Here is an 18,463-nt window from a genome sequence, read left to right as displayed (position 1 = left end):
TGTCGTAATAAAATTAATAGAAACTTGGTTATGTTACTGTTAGGTATCCAGCTGTATGGCTTATTTTAAATATACAGTGTTCTACATAATTTCACTAGAAATATTTTCATTAGAATAGGAAAATGGAAAAGACTGCTTCCATCAATGTTTCTGCTTAGCATTGCTCTGGGGAATCCAGCTAACGCAATGTAGCAATAGAAGAAAATAGGTAGTATAGTACTTAGGAAAGAGGAGACAAAATAATTACTTTTTAACATGTGCTATGCTTTTTAAGCTGGAAAATCTATAAGAGCCAACTGAAAAATATAGAAAATAGTGAATTCAATGTTAGACGTACACAAATAATAATAGTTTTCAATGGACAAGCAAATATGAAATACTAAAGAGGAATTTTGGATAATGTGCCATGCTTGTATAAACAGAGTTTTTGTACCCAGCGTTGTGGCTTAGTGGGTTAAGCAGCCGCCCATGATGCCAGCATCCCTTACGGGTGCTGGTTTGAATCCTTGCTTGCACCTGGGAAAGCAGCAGAGGATGATCCAAGCGCACATTAGCAGAAAACTGGACTCAAAGTGGAGCCAGGACTTGAGCTCATGCACTAAAACATGGGCTACAGGCATCCCAAGCAGATGCTTGACTGCTGTGCCCAATGTGAGTCCCACGAAAATGTGTGAGTTTCGTTGAGAGATACAGAAGGTTTGACTAAACAAGATCTGCAATTTTTACTTGTAAGGACTAGATATGACAAAAATGTGAATTCTCTGTTAATCTGTAGCTTTGATAAAACTACTCTCTTTCTTCTAGAGCCGCTCAAGGTTTGGATGTTTGTGTTTAACCAGAAGAGACAGAAGAATTTGAGGAGACATATGTCAAATAGTACGCATATGATGAACTTGCAGTAATTAAAACAATATAGTAGTGAAAAATTAATAAACAAATCCTGGAAAAGAGAGTGCAAAAAATAGATCCCCGCCCATGTTAGGGACTTAATTTATGAAATGGGGCATTACCATTCAGGGAAAAAATGATGAATTCCTGAGCAAATGAGGTTGTGGGAACTGATCAGCCATTTGAAACAAAATAAACCTTGATCTCTTCTTTATTTATTACACCATATGAATTACTAGGATCAAAGTTTTAGACATGAAATATGAAATCATAAACAACGGGAGGAAATTTATTTGTAATACTTGGTGTGACCTCAGTTCTAATTATGAAAATATACATCAAAATGAAATCAAGATAGCATGTTTTGCCTATCAAATCAAAAAATTTAAATATATAGTCTAGTTGGAAAATAAATATTTTCACAACTAAGTGAGATTGCAAATCAGTGCAAGCTCTTTTGAGGGAAGTTTGGTAATTTCAACCCAGCAATTCCACATCTAGGAATTTAACTTTCAGATGTACTTGCACTTGTAAAAATAAATGTACAAGAATATATATCCAGCCTTGGTAGTAAAGGAAGGATGGACGGAAGGAAGCAAGAAAGGAAAGGAGGCAGGCAGGCGGGAAGGAGGCAGGCTAGTTGTGACTAATGACCAAGTACAGCCAATCTCCACAATGGAATCTGGGCAGTTAGTGGAGTACATGTTTGTGTGCTAATAGGTAGTAACATTTAAGTTTTCTTGTTAAGAGGCAAAGGAAAGAGGCACTCAGAGTATGCTATACCTATGCATCTAAGAATTTGAATTTAAACATATATCATGTAAATAGTATACACACATGCATGTGTTTGTACTCTAGATTGCTTGCTGTGCTTCTAATACCCCCAAGCAGATGGCCCCTCAGAGCTTTCCCCGGAAACCCCGGTCTCTGGCAGAAGCATTGGTTGGCTTTCTCTTCTTTGCACATCTTCTCTTTCTTCTGAAAGTTTTGCATTTTTATTGGTTTCTTACCCTAACATCTTCACTCCTCTAAGACTTCGTGTGGAGTGTAAGATGCAGATCTAATTTTATATTTTTCAAATCAATAGTCAACTTTCCTGGTCTTTCTTATGTATTTGGTTATTCCTTTCATTTCCTTCTGATTTATTTATCTACCTTTGCAAAAATCAAATTCCCATGTCTGAGAAGATTTTATGATAAGTTCGACACAATGTAGGAGCGAGGGCCAGGGACCCTGAAGTTCGACTGTCTGAGCCTGAAACCCAATTTCCTCACTTATGTGCCACATGACATTGGACAAATTATTTAACCTCTTGAGTTTACTTTGCCTGACTTTACCGAGGGTAGTATTACGTTCTCCATATTCACATGATGTGCAGTCTGTAGGTACAGATCATCATTTATTCTCTTTTTATTTGAAAGGAAGGGAGGGAAGTGGATAGAGAGGAAGAAAGCGAGCTCCCAAACACCTGCACTGGCTGACCCTTAAGACTTGGGTCTGGGACTGAAGCAGTATCTCCTGCATGGACGGCGGAAGCCCAAGCTCTGGAGCTGTCGCCTTGTCCGGCTAGGTCCGAAGCCTCGAAAGAGATTTGAAAATACAGGGCATCTTTGTCATTACTTTTCCTTAGAGCACTTGCAATGGCGTTCAGGACCCACCTTAACCACCCAGAATAATTTGCCTCACAAGATCCTTAGCTTAATTACATCTGCAAAGTTTTGTTCTTTTCCTCCAAATTAGGTCACCGATTCCAAATACCTCCAAGGCGGCTTTGCCCTTTCTGCCGTGTAGAACTCAAGCAGCCTGGGTAGCCCAGTGGTGAAATGTGAGCAGCTGAGAGGTCTTGGAGCATCCTGATTTGCAATTTTTCCAGATCTCCGTGCTGAGTTTTCTCTATGCTCACTGTGATTTTTGGAAGCCCCATGACTTATCAGTGCTTTGCATTGTGGGTGCCACATGGGAGGCGTCCATTGATGTTGAGTGAGTTGACTTGAATCACCATTAGCTCCTGGGACCATTTACCAGAAGTCTCATGTTGTGTCTCAGAAAGCTGTGATGAAGGGTGAGTCACTTCGCAAAAAGCCACAGAGGGTCCTTACTTGGTGACAAGTCCAGTAAAACTTGTTTTCTACGTCAAAAATGAAGCTCAAACACTTTTTAAAAATGTAGCTTGGCAACTGAAATGATTCTCGCTATGTTTCTAATTAATGACTGAAATGGATTTTTGAATATAGGAGGACATATTTGGGGAGGAATACGCCAGGTAGTTTGGGTGGTTTTAGCTGTGACACATTAAGTTGTCTCTACCCGCAGTCCAGATGACCACATAGGAGAATGAAGCAGCCTGTCCCCAAGGAAGGCAGTCACTTCCGATTCAGTTGCTGTTGTTTCTCTAACACAGTTTCTCTGATGCTCCTGACTGCTACTGATTTCCATTTTAAAGGGTTATCACAACGAACTCTGGGTGTGCCTGCCTAGACCCAGGGCTGATACTGGATCCAAGTTGGAAGGAATTACAAAAACACATAATCCCATCAACCAGAAATGATCAGCGTTATTTTGGTGACTGCCCTTTGTATGCTTTTAAATAAAACGATTTCCTCTCATTGGAACAACATGAGATGGACTGGACCACATGGAGGTGGGGATGCCAGCTTTGGTGATGTGCCATGGGACCTAATCCCTCTGTGGAAACCCAGTGGGCAGACAGACCCAATGCACTCTTGCAAACTTTGGAGCCCTGAGGTCCACGGAGTGATTGTGAGGGGTCTTCAGATAAATAGAGCAGGGTCCTTGAAAGAAGTCTGTAGAAAAAAGTGGCATTAAAAGACAGGTTTATTTTGGTGCATAGTTTTTTCACAGTCTGTGTTTTCCACTACCTTCTGGAAGACAACTCCTGTGCAGGGGTTTCCAAAGCACTTGCAGCGAAACAAGCTTGTATTTTAATTCCACGTTCGACGAACATTTTGAAAACACCTCATTGAACGAACGTCACAAAGGTCATTAACCTTAAAACTGATCTTCACAGTGGAGATTTTAGGGAACAGGAAGGTAGAAATCCTTAAGTCCTCTGTGTCACTGCATGTGTGGGAGAAGCTAGTTCTGGCACAGGGGAGCCCTTAAACAGCGCTCTGTGTACGTTAAGCCACATACAGCCCTTTAAGTAGGTTCTTCTTTATGTTGATTTTACAGATGAGCTAATAGGGATCTAAGGAGGCGAGAGAACTAACCCGCCACATTCTACAGCAGAAAAAAGATCAAACAAGGTTGTGCACAGCAGAAAGACTTCACCTCCGGCCCTGCAGGGCGTCTGCCGCAGCAGAGCAGCGCCAACCTGCAGGTAAATTCACCCCATCTGGGTAGAGTCCCAATTGGCCCAGGGCTCACTCCACCCCACCGGCCCCACATCCTTAGCCAGCTGGGTGCCCAGGGGCCAGGCAGTTCTGAACTCCGCTGCCCATCCCGGTTCAGGTGACGGATCTGGGAGTGGTTATGGGCCCAGGGCTGCAGGCAAACAGCTAATCCAGTCCTGGAAGGGGGCACTGGTAGTTAAGCCCTTTAATGGCCCCAGTCCTATGATAATTAGTCCTGGCCTGGAGCTAGCCAACAGCCAGCCCAGCTAACCTGAAACGGAGCCTCATCCCCAGCTCGGCACTAATCCCTTACACAATGAAAGCCGAACTAATTCACTGGGTAAACACCCTCTCCACTTACTTACAAGCTGTCTTATTTCAACCCCAAACCAAATAGAAAGGCGGCCAGCAACTGGAAAGAAAATCAAATATTTAAGAACTCATTTTGCCTGAAACTCCCCCTGGGAGGCTGGCCTATCGCACTTGGGGATCTCTTCTAACAAGCTGCTCCTTCACCACGGGGAACATTCGCCCAGGGTAAGGGATTTCCCCAGCGGGTTCAGCTGAATCACAGGCTCTGAACACAAGACCAAGCACACAGTAGGTTCTTTGTAACAGATGCTTCACCTTGGGGTTGGCACGGTGAGGAAAGCAGCTGCCCGTGGTGCTGATCAATCCAGCTCCCGGCTAATGCGCCTGGTAGGGCAGTAGAAGATGGCCCAGGTGATTGGGCCTCTACACCTGCGTGGGAGACCCGGAAGAAGCTCCTGGCTTCTCCTGGCTTTGGCACAGCCCGCACGTAGTGGCTGAAGGATTCTAACCCAAGGGTCTTCCACTGTGAATCACCCTGATCACCTGGGAGACTGTTACAATGCACATTGTAGACCTAGGACCACAGTAACTGATTCAAGCATTGGGACAGATAATTGACTCTCTCACTAGTTCTCCAGAGAACTGGTGGATTAGAACAGGGGCCCCAACAGCAACCATTCTGGACTTTGCGGATGTGATCATCTTGTTCCCAACCACTGGCTGTGCCCTGTAGGACCAACTAACCATACTTGGAATGAGTGTGCATGGTAGGGCAGTTCACGAGTCCTGTACTTATGACCTATTGTGAACTTCTAAAATTTAGATTTCACACCCACCCCCCTTCATGGTGAAAAAAATAAAATGGAAATCCATTCTTACCATGCAGGCCTTTCAGCACAGCTCTGCTTCGCTGGTCCATGGTCTAGAAAGATTATGACAAAGACAATGGCCCAGAGCCTGAACACAGAGAATGCCAAAAGAATTCGATTAAAGGAAACTTGTTCTACCTGCATGCCTCATTTGCTGATAACCCTGGCCCACAAACATTTAAGTGTGTTCTAACGTATGGCATACGCTGCTGGAGGCATTAGGGTTAGACTGGGAGAAGAGAATCTGCCTTCCCCCACCCAGATTCTCTGGGTGAACCCATGTATGCAGCCCTCAGAGCCCAGAGGCCATGATGGGCATGTTCACAGGCCAAGTGCCCATTTCCCCAAGAACGCAGGGCTGCCTGAATTCATCAGCTAACTTCCTTTAGGAAGTACACACCATGAGCACAGCCCTAATCCTCCTCCCTCCGTCACACACACAAACACACACACACATTTGTCAGAGGTTTATTTGTTGATTTATTTCACTGGGGGATGAGAGACCTTCCTTCTGCTGGTTCACCCGGGACCCTCACTGCAACCTGCAGCCAGTGTCCACAGTAGGACTGGGCCAAGCTGAGGGCAAGAGTCAGGAATTCCACCTGGGCCTCCCACACGGACGGCAGTTGCTCAAGCCTTGAGCCGTCATCTGCTGCCTCCTAAGATGCATTAGCAGCGAGCTAGATGAGAAGCAGGGTACGCACAACTCAAACTAGCACTCTGACACAGGATACAGGTATCCCAAGAGGAGTGACACAGCAGCCTCCCGAGCTTAGCACCATTCTAACACTGGAGCAAGATGAAGAGAATGCAGAAGACTTGTTGCTGGATGTGAAGCCACGAATCCCTCCCTCTGTGTCCTCGGGAGAATGGATTCCTGAATCCCTTGCAGAAACCAAAATCCGTGAATACACAAGTCCTTTATACAAAATGGTGTAATATTTGGATATAAACCACACACACCCTTTAGATCATCTCTAGATTACTTGTGACATTTAAGGTAATGTAGGTATCTTGACAATAGTTATTACAGTGTATTGTATGGGGAGTAATGACAAGCAAGCGTTTGTACATGTGTCAGCGTAAACAATGCTTTCCAAACATTCCCCGTCTATTGTTGATTCAACCAGAGGAAGCCACGGGCTTGGAGGGCCAGCTCTGGTGGCATTTTTCTCAATACTAAGCACCTTGCCTTTAAGAACCAGAAGCAGTGACATCCAAAACTGAAAGTAAGAGGTGACATTATTATAAGAAAGAAGATTGTTTGCTCAGCAAGCCAAGATGAAAGCCACATCTCAATTTCCAGAGCGGCACATAAGCATTGCTCTCTTGTGAAAAGTTCAGGTTCAAAACATTTACATTCTGTGCTTGAGGCAAGCAGGGACTCTTGGAAATAAATGCTAGATGTGTTTATTCCATTTTAATCTGGAATATCAGAAAAGCAGCATTAGAATGTTATTAGATTTTTATCTTTCGTGATTTTAGCGTAAGGGAAAAGAGGTGTTTTGGTAGTCGCCGTGAGTAAACATCTTCCAAACACAAGCTGTTTGCACAAGAACCGTCAGGTCTCGCCGCACCTGTCTCCTGAGGTGGTTTATAGAGATCTTTGGGATAATATTGCTATTGTTCCACTTAGGTTTGACCTGCTCTTGCTCTGATTTGGGCTTCCTGGGGTTCACACATGAGACACATTGTCTCCTCAACACGGATGTGGTCTCCAGGAGCCGAGCAGGTATCAGTGTATTTTCTAATCAGTACTCGCTGAGCTCTGTCAGGTGCCAGGCACTTCACCACCCTCTAGCTGCACCTGCTCCACAGCCGTTTGGTCCTGATGCTGGAGACTGGCAGGCAGGCAATCATGGGAGGAGGTCACTGCCCTAGCTTGAACCTGGAACTGGTATTTAATCATCACAGAACACAGGCAAGATCAAGTTGGGGTTCCCAGCATGAATAAACAGTGGACATTCTGGTGCTGGGGAAGTGAGGGGAAAGCTGAGAGTTGGTTGTAAGGGCCATGGGTCCCCAGCCAGAGCTGCACGCTGAAGGATGGCTGCAAGCACCTGCAAGCCCTGTGCGCCCCTCTGTCTGCCTTGCTGTTGATAGCCCCCAGTACCCGGTGATAGCACCTGTAGTGCCTGCCTGGCCCATTGGCATCTGACCCCTACTGTCCTTCAGTGGTACTGCAGCCTCCCCTTCTGAGAGTCACTTTCTCCTTCTACCTCCTAGCCTTGCCCTTGGGCCACTCATCCCATCAATGCCTAACCAGGGATAAAGATCTGTGTGGAACAGACCACTCCACTGCCGCCTCCCTGAACTCCCCACCCCCAACTCCAGAACCTATGATCACTTGACTAGAGCCTGTCCCCAGCTTGCAGCTGTCTGCTTTTGTGAAACAATTGAAAACCAAAATATTGTCTTCCAAAGGTTAAAACAATAAACCAAATTTTTGCTTTGACCTGAAGAGAGACATTAGGGTTCTGTGTTTGTCTAGCTGATTTGGTTTTCCGACCTTGCTTGCTGATTCTCCTGGGAAATTGCTATTGGCAGAAAAATCTCCTGGTGGGGTTGGGCTTTTCTGCCATAAAGACAGGAAGGCTATGATAGATCGTGCAGCTGCCTTCAGCCATGTTGCCTGGAGCAGCTTAGCCTTGACCACTGGTCAGGCTCTGTAGCAACTACAGGAGTCCATGCATCCTCTGGCTGAAGTGGCTATAGACAGCTAACCGGCAGTACAGGATGGAAGACGTTCAACAGCTGCTAAACCCGGGTGCACTTGCACTAGCGACAGTGAGCTTGTGGAAGACAGATACCAGAAGGATGCATGATGAAGTTAAGTGGTTCTATGACATTGATGAGAGAATCTCATCAGTTTTCACCATCCAAAAACTGTAAAATGTGCTGCCCTTCTCTGAAACAATCTCTACCTTTGGTTCTTCTTTGTCTAAGCATGCTCACCATAATTGTCAAGTTTGCTACTTCCATTGGCAATGAGGAGTGCCACATCTGTTTCTATCTCTCAAAGATCTTTAGATTTATCATTCCCTGGATGACTATCGATGAGTACCTGACTCAGCACAAAGAAGTCACAGGTGATAGCGCATCCTTCCTCATCCTCCTACAGATTAAGAGCTGAACGCCTCTGAGGAGACAAGTGATGTGGACGGGTAAGTAGCTGGTGAATGACGAGAAGCTGAGCAGTGCCCATAGCACCTGTGTGAATGTTTGCACCCCACACCCTGGAAACAGCCAGCACGTCTCTCATTCCCATCATACACAACATGCCACAACACTCTCCACATTTCAGCATGTGCATTGCAGTCCCTTGTACAGAAAACACCATGACACGTCTGAGTGCCACTCAAGCTCCACCAACTTGGCCTCATTTGAATATTCAGTTACAACACTGACCATTAGCCTATGAAGAGATGACCCCAAAATTAGTGAAACAGCCCTTTCTTCTTCATAAAAGGGTTGAACATATACCATCCCTTTTATAATACATATTCATTTCTACTTACTTGTTGTAAAGTCAAAACAACATCAAGAGGAGGACAGAGAGATCTTCCTTCCACGGGTTCACTCCCCAGAAGACTACAATGTTCAAGGCTGGGTCAAGCCAAAGCCAGGCGTCAGGAACTTCTTCCAGGTCTCCCACATAACTGACAGGGATCCAAGTACTTGGGTCATTTTATTCCATTTTTGCAGGCCATTACCAGACACTTGAACAGGAAGTGGGGCTCAAACCAGTGCCTAAAAAGGGAGGTTGGCATTACATGTGAGCGCTTTATCTACTAGGCTACAACTCCAGCCCTGAACTTTCCTTTTAATAGATCTTATTTTCTGTTCACATTTACATCCTTGTGAATTCTTTTCTCAGGTGAAAGCAAGAACTTGGGGGTAAATCCACGTGGATGTCAAGTGCCCGCAGGTCCAGGGTGTCAAGTGCCCCTAGGTTTAGGGACAATGGACCTGGACTTTCATTACATTTTGTGACTGAACGACTTTTCTTGAGATCTCTCCCAATATTTAGACAATCTTCCTTCAGTGGTGAAGAAATTCTGACAAAAATGTTTTCTCCCAGACTCCAAGGTCTACACTGCATAGTGGGTCTCTTGATAGTGTGATATATTGGGAAGAAAACATGGCTGACTTAGCTAAGCACTCTGGACCAAGAGTGAGTGTTCCTGAGGGCCTGGCTGTTCTTCATCACAACTGTAGAACTGTGTCTTCTTCGCTTTTAAACATTTACTTCTCTGGATTTGAGTCTTTCAACCTGCTATTCTTTAGCAAAAAGTGTTCCTTGGTGGAGTTGAAAGATGAAGCTAGGGCAAAGAGCATATCTGCTTAAAGAGAAAATCTTCCTCAAACTTCCTTTAAAGACAAAGTGACATGATCACAGACAGACCAGAAGAACATATTCCTCTTCTCCTTTGCCTGAATTAATGTAACATAGATGAGGGTACCTCACAAGGCATTTGTGGAAAGTGGGATTAAAAGATACATTTATTTTCATGCAGAAAAGTGAAATCTATGCATAGTCTTCATCATATATGTTTTCTGTAAATTTTTAAAGATCTTTCTATGTGTGATTTTAAAACTTTGCACTAAAATAAACTTATCTTTTAACTCCATTTGCACAAACTGCAGGAAGCACCCCCACATGCACCCCCACATTTGCTGTGAATCATTTGTGTTGAGGGTCAGGCTGTTGAGTAGTGTTTCTTTCCATCTTTGCATCAGCAAACCTCCATGTCTTCATACTGCCTTCCTCCGCTTCCCCAAGTCCCTCCGTTCTGATGCAGGCCCATTTAAGACATCATTTCCACCCTGCCCCCAACAGCACCATGCAATTGGTCATAAATAATATGATCATTACCTAACAGGCACGGGGAAGAGCCCAGTGATAAATAAACGGACTTGTCATCTCTCCACAGGCTCGGCAGAGCAGAGCTAGCTATTAAAGAACTCTCATAGCCACAGGCAAAGTCTCTTACCCACTTCTCCTTGTGGGGACCTTTCCTGAAAAGCTGAGATTGCTCCAATGGTTCAAGGTGCTATTGAGCTCTAACCAGGGACAATGACAAGGCTCCAGTCCCAGCATCTGAGACGATGCTGTTGTCTGATAAGGTTGCTGGAGAATAACGTGGAGGAGAGGCCTGATAATGGTTTGCTGAAAGGCTGGGATGAGGCCCGAAGCCTGGAGACAGAAACAGCTGCTGCAGCAGGGCGGCCTCCCCCGCCCCACCCTCTCATTCTTTTCCATTTTGATTGCATTAAAAACCACTCTCTAAACGTGCACTTCAGAAATGATTTTTTCCCCCTAGCTCCAAGCTAGTAATACACCTCCTGAACTCATTTGATACCATGAAAGGTTTTGAGAATATTTCAATGTTTCTCATTCAGGGTTTTCCTCTTTTGTTTTATATTGAGAAAACCAAAAATGCAGCCACTGTGTTCCTCCCTTGCTTTCCTCGCTTTGTTTCAGATAACTTTTCACCCTCTCTTCATGTAAAAACCTTCCACAAAAGCAAAATCCAACACACTCCCAGTCTTCCTTTTATGGTATTTTCTTTCTTCCTTTCAATTCTCCTGCCTGTTTGTTGGCTGTCATCTTTGTTCTTTCTATGTTTGTCTCTCTCTCTTCCCCTTCTTCTCTTGCTCCTAAGATTTGATTTCAGAAAACTTCCCATGGTTAGCCACAGTGATAAATGTAGGTCCATTTTGCTCAAGCTGTGTTACACAGCATTTGAAAGACAAAACATCTGAATTCAGATGGATTCGTCTCAAACAACCTGGAAACGGGGTAGGAATGCAGGAGAAATTTTACCCATGTCCCTTCTCGGTGTGACTCATCTGGAACCTAGATCTCCAGCCTGGTCAAGGCAGAACCAGGAGAACAAACATAGTGGAATGTTTTAGGAGCTGGAGCTGGGGTCAGAGGTCAGCATCAATCAGCCAATGTAGCTTTCTTTCAGACATGAACTTCTCTTCCTCATTCTTAGAATCCACTGCTGTGAGTGAATCAAATCAAAGCAGAGCACGTCTTCAGATCCAGAAGACATGCACAAGCTAGCTGCTGACTTCTAAGAACCTAAGACTGGGCCCACATCAACACAGTAGATCAATAACAGATTAGTTACACAAGAGTTTAATAACCAAACTCTGGATCCTCTCAGACACTAGCTGCCAGTGAAATCTATAGTGTCAGGAAAATGTTAAGAACTTGGATAGTCACAGCTCTGCTGGATGACAAACGGGATTTAGCTTGGTTTGATTTGTTCTTGACCATGAGCTTCCAGAGAAAAATATATAGCCAGTGCTCCCTTAAGGGTTATCTCCATGACTTTAAGAAATGCTGTGATATGAGTTACACCTTCAGAAAGTCAGTTTAGGATTGCTGATCCAGAAGTCATGTGTGTAATTCTATATTCCTATTCTATATTCTATAATTCTATATTCTATTATTCTGTAATTCTATATTCCTATTCTAATTCTATATTCCTATTTGTCAATCACATTTCCCAGGATGCATCTGGGACTTAAGTAGAAGAAACCACAGACATGTGGCACTGTGGATATTGAGCTCCACAGGGAACTTGAGCACGTGCTGTCGACTTCCCCTCACACTCTGCCCTGAGCTCATAACGAATGCTAACCACTGGGAATGGGTCTCTCTGCCGTCATAGACTGTGGCTGAGGCACAGCCACATCTGTCTCCCCTCCCCAACCTCTTTTCCTTTTGGGCAAATTTCCAGGGTCACTGCCCATTCATGACAGATATTTCTCTGTTTGGGCAGCCTAGTTCAAATCCCCATGAGTATTTCCCCAGAAGAAAGGGCATGTATCTGGTATTACTCCACAATGATGGTTTCTGATGGGCTTCCCCTCATCAGTAATAGCAGATCTGATCCAGACAGCTAAGACTCCAACATGGGTAACCAGGGAGTCCCAAAGCAGCAAGTGAGCTGAACGACAGGAAGCTTAGTCCCAGCCATCCTGGCTTGTAAATCACTAGTGTAAACCTTGCATGAACATGTCTCTGCCCCAGGCCTTCTGCCCCCTCAGTGCCAGTGAAGACTGGATCAGATGGAAGTCAAGGATTGAAACCCACCGGGTGCTCGTGGGACCAACTGTGCTCATCTGCCCCCAAACAGCTGATGGCATTGGCAAGGGTTAATACCCACTCCAAGTGGCACCGAGATCCAGCAGGATTTCAAACATTCATTTCCAGTGTGGCTAATCGATGCTGGCCATGCAGGCATCTAGGACAAAAGAATTCCAGTCCCTGGAAAGAGCTGGCAGATTCTCAGGAAGACTTCTAGAAATGGCCACAGCAAGTGCTCCAACTCCATGCCTTAATGAGACACTGAGGCCCCTGTGCTGTTCCTCGGGGGTCTTTGGATCAGGCTTTCAGCTTTCCTGAAGGCCAATGTCAGGACTCACCCGCAATTAGAGGAATAATAAACAGCTGTTCTTCCAATTGAGCATTTTCTGAGTGATCCTGAGGGGCGTTTGAAGACCAATATCACTCCCTCCACGCAGTCCCTACCATTAAGGGTTTCTCCACGTCTCACATCTTCCACTGAAGGAGTCATGGCTCTTCTCAAAAGTATGTGTGTGTTAACAGCCCTCAGCAATTGAAGTTTAGTGTTTAGGAAAGTCTCTTGTGTCTTAAAAAGAAAAGCCAAGCAAGAAGGAAAAGGAACTCTTAATTTTTTAGTGTCCTCAAACTTATTTTTTTTTAATTAAAATTTTAAGCTGAGGATTTACAAATCAGCGATTCACTTTTGAGAGTTTCATTGTAGTTTTAAAAAGTCATAATTGCTTGAGGTAGGGGAGAAGGGTGTCTACTTTATTCCTAATGGAAGCTATACTTACAGATAGATGAAGTATCTATATAAAAATGGGACCCATGATTATATTAATACTGTCTAACTGATATTCAATAACTCACCCTGCTATTTCCCATTGTCCATATTTAAACACTTCAAAAAGAATTCTAATCAAGTAGAAATTAATAGGGGAGGAAAGACTAGGGCTGGCAGGAGAAGGTTCTAATCCCACTATCTCTTAATATTTCAAAGTCTCTTTTATTTTCTTAATAAAAGGGCGAGAGAAAGAGAGGGAGAGAGAGAAAAGGGAATTAATCCGGTGCTCTGAACTGTCTTCTCATCTTAATGCTTTAAATAAATTCTAGAAGACTATTATACATGAGAAGGCTGCTTATGGCCAATGGCCAGACTTCCGCTTTTCAACTTTTTTTTACTGTCTTTCCTTTTTCCTTCTCTCTCATCTACCTGTGTTTTCCCCTTCTTTCCTGTATTCTCAAGATCGTCAAAACCCAGAAATGAGTGTGAAATGTTAAGTCCAGCTCTCGCTGACGTAATCAGGGCCCGTAGTTGTCTCTCTGCCTTTCTCCCTCACCCTACGCCTACAGGGACACTCCCCTCTGTAGACCTTGTGCGTTTGTGTCTGTGTTTCTGAAATCATGTTTCCCTCATTTCTTCGGACACTATCTTCTCTTGCCTCACATCACATTGATTGGTCAATTTCCACTTTTTCAAGAAAAGCATGCTTGTTCATAGTCTTCAAATTATTGTAAAGATAAAAAGCATGGATATTTAATGAACTATTTCAAGGATTTGGATAAATGAAATATATATTAGAGGATGATAAATCTACATAGAAAAACGAAGTAGGTGAAGAGTCAGGGAACTGGAAGAAGGGCTACAACTTTAAGGAGGATGATGAGGCAAAGACTCTTGGAGCACAGGGAGGTGAAAGAAGGTCGGGCTCTGGATCTAGAGTATTCTGCATAGACGTCACGGAGAAACACAGATGGGAACTGTGCGCGAGATGTGCAAGCAGCTGTGAAGAAGTCAGCAGATCCCTCCTCTGTAATTCAGATGAGAAATTACATGCTCTGTCTAGAAATGTTTGTTGGTATTAGTAAGAGTTGACTCTAGACCCCTATGGGTAGGCAGATCCCCCAAAATCTGCACATAGATTTTTAGTATAAAGATAAGAAAAGTGTATAGGTGTGTTGCTATTAATAGAAAGGCTGAGATGAGGATTAAGAGCCGAGCCTTTGTGAGGTAAAATCCCAGGCCACAGAGAACCTCCAGGCAAGTGAGGCAGGCAAAGAGACGAAGCAGAACAAGATGATGAGTGACTTCTCTGGTCACTGCCTCACAGGGAAGCCTCGGAAGACACAAAGCAGGTGGTCTGCGGGTATGTTGGCATGGCCACACAGGGAAAATCTAGAATCCGTGCTTGTTCCAATCTGTGGAGGGAGAAAGAAGAAATTCACGGGTAAACTCTTTCCATGACTTATTTCTCATGGATCAGATTTCATCCTACAAGTAGATACAACCTTCCTCCATGCCTCAAGTACCTCCCCCCGCACCACAGACATACAAACCATCACTCTGCTTTCAACTTCCTAACTGTGAAACTTCCCTCCCCTGTGTAACTTCCGTGCCTGGGCTATGGCATTTCATTAAAGTCTACTGGTGACTGGAGCAGACAGGGAACAGGCACTCAGTTTACCTCACAGCACAAATGCTGCTTTGGGGAAGTGCCCAACAGTTGCAGGAAAGCTACTGGTTAGGTTACAGGCAGTGGGAACACAAAATATACCAATATAATAGCAGCAATTGTAATGGTATAAGCTTTATAAACTTTATTTTGTAAAAGGCGTATTTATCCATTTATTTGAAAGGAAGAGGGGGGGCGGAGATCTGAGGGATCGTCCATTCACTAGTTCACTCCCCAAATGACTGCAATAGCCAACGCTGGGACAGGCTGAAATCAGGAACCAGGAGCTCCATCTTGGTCTTCCCTGTAGGTGGCAGGAGTCCAAACACTTTGACCTTTCTATACTGCCTTCCTAGATTCATGAGCAAGAAGCTGCATCCTGGATTAGAAGCCAAGCAGGACTCTAACAGCACTTTGACATATGATGCTGGCATCACAGTGGCTGAACCACCTTGACACAGTAACAATATTTAGCAAGAGAAAATGCTTACACAGCCTGAAAAGCAAAGGCATCAGAAGCTCCATTTCCCCTAAACTCAGGGAATATTGTGTAGGAGGTTAACAATGTGTGTATGTGTTTTGTGTCAAGAGGAGAGAAATGTCGATCAGGAAAAGAACAACCTGAACTCTAACTCAGAGAAGGCAATACAGACTTAGGTGGGCTTGCTACTCTTGGGAACATCAACTAACTTCTTTAATTCATCCTGACAAGAGCAGTTACCATACAAAAGTTTCCCACAAAAAAAGTTACCCTTAGTGGGAGAGTATAGGAGTCTGGATCAGAGAACAAAATGGATTTCAAACCAATCTCATAGCTTAATATGACTAAATCACCTACTCTTTAAGATGGGGAAATTGGGAAAGTTTATGGACTTAATCATAGCTAAAAATTCACTGTGTGACTATTATAGGTTTCTAAAATATTAGACAGCCTATTCTGCTATAAACTTTTTCAATTTTCAAGTCATTTAGTTATTGAAGAGAGAGATAACTACAGAGAAAAACCTCAAAAATTTAATTTAGAAAATGGTGATGTTGCTTATAAAGGGAAACAAGTCTAGAAAGAACGGCAGGGTAGTGGATTGCAATGAGTTCAGTTGCTGCTTCCTACACCAGCAACAGCCCATGTTGAGTTCCAGTTGCTCTGCCTCCAATCCAGCTATCTGCAAATGTACCTATGAAGGCAGTGGAAGATGGGCCAATGGTTTGAGCCCCTAGCACCCACATGTGAAACCAAGTTGGAGTTCTTGGCTTCTGGCTTTGGCCTGGCCCCAGATCTGGTCACTTGTAATCATTTGGAAAGCAAACTAGCAGTTAGAAGACATTCTCTCTCTCTCTCTCTCTCTCTCTCTCTCTCTCTCTTTCCCTTTCAAACACATTTTTAAAAATAAATAGAAGGAACAGAAGCATAAATATGTAACTAAGCACATTGTTAAGACAGAACTAGATGCAACCCATATTTGTAGCACATCAAGAGAATCCTCCTGAAGCTAGAGTCCATGAATTCCCTACGTCCTCTCGAGTTAATCTGGGCTGTGCCTCCTGGCTCTTGGACCTGAGGTTTAAACACTGGCTATACTTCCTTGGCTCAGCCAAATCTAGTTTTTCTCTGATAAATAGATTTACAAATATTTTGTCAATGAAATTGGTTTTCCAAATCTTAATTTAGCATCAAAGTAAGATCATGTGTGTTTTGTAAGCCAACTATCTCACTTAAGTAGTTCTTTACCCAATTGATAGCCATATAGGGCCTTCAAAGAATCAGGGAATTTCTCTGTTTTACACCTTGGTGAACCAAAGTCTAAGGAGAAAGACTCAACCAATGCCTCACAATAAACATTTTCTGACTTCAGTCAGTGGCATTAAATATAATCTATAATATTGGCTAATCCTCCACTTGCAAGTGCCAGCATCCCACACGGGTGCTGATTCATGTCCTGGCTACTCCACTTCCCATCCTGTACAGTGGAGAACAGCCCAAAGCCTTGGAACTCTGTAACTGTATAGGAGACCTGGAAGTGGCTCCTGGCTCCTGCCTTCAGATCAGCACAGCTCTGGCCTTTGTGGTCATTTGGGGAGTGAAGCAGCAGATGGAAGATCTTTCTGTCTGTCTCTCTATAAATCTGCAATTCCAATAAAAACAAATAAATCTTTCAAAAAATTTCTCCCTTCCTTCAGCATGTTTCCTTCCTCCATGACATATATATATATATATACACACATTATATACATATGTATATATATAATGTGAATATATATATTCACTTCTAAGCACAGGAGGGAAGCATGAATGAAGAAGAGGTTTCAGATTCAACCGAAACAAATACCCATTATTAGCTATTGTTACATAGTCAATTACTCCAAATCTTAGTAGCTTAAAAATAATCCTTCTTGTCACTCACAATTTCTTTTGATCTGGAATTCAGGAGCAATGTAGGTATTGGTTCTGAACTGAGGGTCTCTCATCTTGCAGTCAGAATGCTGTTCATGATTTACTTACATGGTTTTTGGCAGGAGGAAGTTCAACATGCAAAGCTTACTATACCCAATCACAGAGCTGCTCAAAATTCCTGTGGCAGAGCAATTGACCGCTGAGTATTGCAGTGAGAACCAGGAGGAAGCTATGGTGCTTTGCAGGCACCAGTTTTGGAAGTCACACACTCTCATCACTCTTGCCCCAGTTTAATCTGCTAGTTCACTCCCCACATGACTGCAGCAGCCCAGGTGGGCCAGGCTGAAGTCAGGAGATTCTTCCAAGGTGGCAGGGATCCAAATGCTAGGGCCATCTTCTGCAGCTTTCCCAGGCCATTATCAGGCAGCTGGATTGGAAGTGGAGCAGGTGGGCCATGAACCAGTGCCCATAGGGGTGCCAGCATTGCAGGCAGGAGCTTTACCCGCTATGCACCACAGCACTAGCCCTCTTCCCCATTTTCTGGTCATCTTTCCTCCTTTTGAGCCTTACACATCGTTCAGTAATAACTTTGGCTCACGGCTCTCATACTTTCTTTCCATCTTCTCTGACAGCATCACAGACTATGATGCCCACGTGGCTGAGTCAACCATTATACAAGGTTCTGCCTACAAATGCACCAATTTAAATATAGATTTTTCTGATGATAACTTTCTCTTCTCCCATTACCACTTGTGAAGATTAATTCTGTGTGGTAACTTGTCTGGTTTCGTGAAACACTATACTAGGTTGTTGCTGAGATCATGTCTTTGAGATGCGATTAAAATCTGAATCATTACATTTTGTGTAAGGACGATTGCCCTCCAGAATGTATGTAGACCTTACTCGATCACTGAAGGCCTTCAGGCCTCTTAAGAACCAAGAATTTGTGTGTGTTGTGAAAAGTTCCAATCGAGTGGATTTGCGTCGGTGCATTGAAAGGGGCCTCGACCCTGCTCACAGTTTTGTAGCAGTTTCCCTAATGACACACCTCTTCATGCCATTGAGTGGTTGTTTCAAACGTTGTCACTTCTCCCAAGCCTCCAACCCACCTG

Source organism: Ochotona princeps, chromosome 30 (genome assembly GCF_030435755.1).
Source record: "Ochotona princeps isolate mOchPri1 chromosome 30, mOchPri1.hap1, whole genome shotgun sequence".
NCBI lineage: Eukaryota > Metazoa > Chordata > Mammalia > Lagomorpha > Ochotonidae > Ochotona > Ochotona princeps.
This window is presented reverse-complemented; position numbering follows the sequence as displayed.